This window comes from Colobus angolensis, unplaced genomic scaffold (assembly GCF_000951035.1).
Source record: "Colobus angolensis palliatus isolate OR3802 unplaced genomic scaffold, Cang.pa_1.0 Scaffold160, whole genome shotgun sequence".
Classification (NCBI taxonomy): Eukaryota; Metazoa; Chordata; class Mammalia; order Primates; family Cercopithecidae; genus Colobus; species Colobus angolensis.
The window spans coordinates 3,119,150-3,121,418 of NW_012114711.1; the positions used below are offsets into that span (position 1 = coordinate 3,119,150).

A 2,269-nucleotide genomic window follows, 5' to 3' on the forward strand; every position below is an offset into this window, starting at 1 on the left:
CATTGGGATAAGGTATTTGTGACTATGTATAAATACACATATATATGTGTGTATGTAAAATACACATGATATGTATAATAAATATACATGCAAAATGAATCATGTATATAAAAAATCCTCAGCTGGGCATAGTCACACGTGCCTGTAGTCCCCTGCCTACTTGTAAGGCTGAGGTGGGAGGATCTTTTGAGCCCCGGAGTTCATGGCTGCAGTTAGCTCTGATCATGCAACTGCTCTCAGTCTGGGTGACAGAGCAAGACTCCATCTCTAAAAATCAATCAATAAATAAGTAAAATAAAAATAAACAAATAAAAATTCTCTGACAAATCAAAAAGGAAGAAGATTTAAAGCATACATAACAGACAACATGAATTACCAATAATGATTTAAATGTTCTTATTAGTAATAACTGTAATGCAAATTAAAACAATAATGTTACATTTTATATCCTCAAGATTGGCAAACACACCAAAAGTTTTAAAATATTACAGTATTAGTATAGATAAAAATGAGGAACAAAGAACACTCATACTCAAATTGTGTATATTCAAAATTTACTTGTCAAGCAATTTGAATTATCCAGTAAAGCAATAATGCACGCACCCTCAAAGCCAGCATTTCTTAGCACACCCTCATTTCTTAGCACAAACACTGAGGAATCTCTTCTGTATGTGTTCCAGAAAACATGCACAAGAACCTTCATAGATGTCCTTTTTGTAGCGTTGTTTGAGACAATCCAAAGGTACATCTGCAGTAAAATTTTCATATAAACTGTGACATATTTATGCAATGGAATACAGTATCACAATACAAATGAATAAACAGTCTACAGGCATCAACATGGATAGGTCTCACAAATTTAATTTCAATGACAAGAAACAAGTGGTAAAAACATACATATATCATGCTGTCTTCTATGTAAACTTCAAAAAATGTTTTGCATCCATTGCAAACCTAAGCAATATATTTCGGTATGTATATTATATCAATGACCCAGTAATGTTTTAAAAGGAAAGAAAGTGATAGACACAAAATGTTGCAGTGTTTCTCTCTGTCATAGAAGGATGGGGTAGAGGAAAGTGAGTGAGGGAGGAGTAGAGTGGGCTTCAAAGTTGTTGATGCTTTATTTCTTAAAGAAGATGGTAGGACATGGATGTGTGCTTTGGTCATTATTCTTTGAAGCATACACATCCTTTTTAATGAACAATTCATATCTTAGTAAGTAGTAAAAAAAAAGCAATTTGTTAAAGAATTCCAAGAAAATTATAATTCCCATCTTCCTTCTGACCTGTCTTTCCTCTTCTTCACCCCAAAACTTCCTTGTCAAACAATGCATTCAAATCTTTTTCAGTCAACTAAAACTTTAATCCTTCCTAAAAAATCTACAGTAAATATGAAGACTTTTTACATTTATTGGACTCTAATAATTTTTTTGTTATTAAATGTATCTTCTTCCTCCGGGGTGGCTGCCCTTGGTCGTGGATAGTTAGGATAGGTTCCTTAGGCACTCCCTCTAGCAGGCTACAGCCTGGATGCTAGTACTTCCCAATGGACTGCAATGGATGTGGTGGACACATCAGTGCAGGAGGGGGTGACCCTTGCAGTCTCCGTGGCTGCATGTAAGCCTAGGTGACCTAGGGTTGGGTGGTAGAGGGGAAGCTATGCGGCAGCCTGCCAAATGGGACCAGAGCTAAACAGCTAGGATTTAAAGCTATAAATGGGAATAATGAGTAACGTTTACGATGAAATTAAAGTCAATAAGTCACCTCTAACCTCTTCCAGCTGTTTTCTCAGGAGAATGTCCGTATTACATTTACATGCTCTCGCAACTGTGATCGCCCTTCAGTTACAAGGGCTTCAGTTCCAAGGGTTGAAAGTGGAGCATTCCCTGGTCTGAGAATAGCAAAGAGGTCATTCCTTTTAGGCTATTCTTGCTGATCTTCTCTTTTCAAACTCTATGAAGATGGAATCATCCTTCCTTCAGTACTAACAGTTTTTCTGTTTTGTGGTTAATGTAATTCACAAGAACCTCTAAAATAACAAATGAAATAAGCCAGGGGCGTGGAAAAGATGACTTTTATATTGGTCTGGGATTGGCTATGAGCTCTAGTATTTTCACTGGAGGGAGTTTCATTTTCAAAAGGAAAAAAAAAGTGATCTGCCACTTGTGATAAAAGGCTCATGACAGCTGGTCAAGGTGGGCATACACATTTTAGAGAATGGAGGTTGTAGATGGAATTGTTGTTGATGAGAGCTGGGGAGATGGCCA

At 36.8% G+C, this 2,269-nt stretch overlaps 1 pseudogene; it reads left to right on the forward strand.

Annotated features, from left to right (window-relative positions):
* Positions 1-1,558: 1,558 nt before the first annotated feature.
* The window catches only part of LOC105508394, a 1,849-nt pseudogene continuing 1,138 nt past the window's right edge, over positions 1,559-2,269 (forward strand).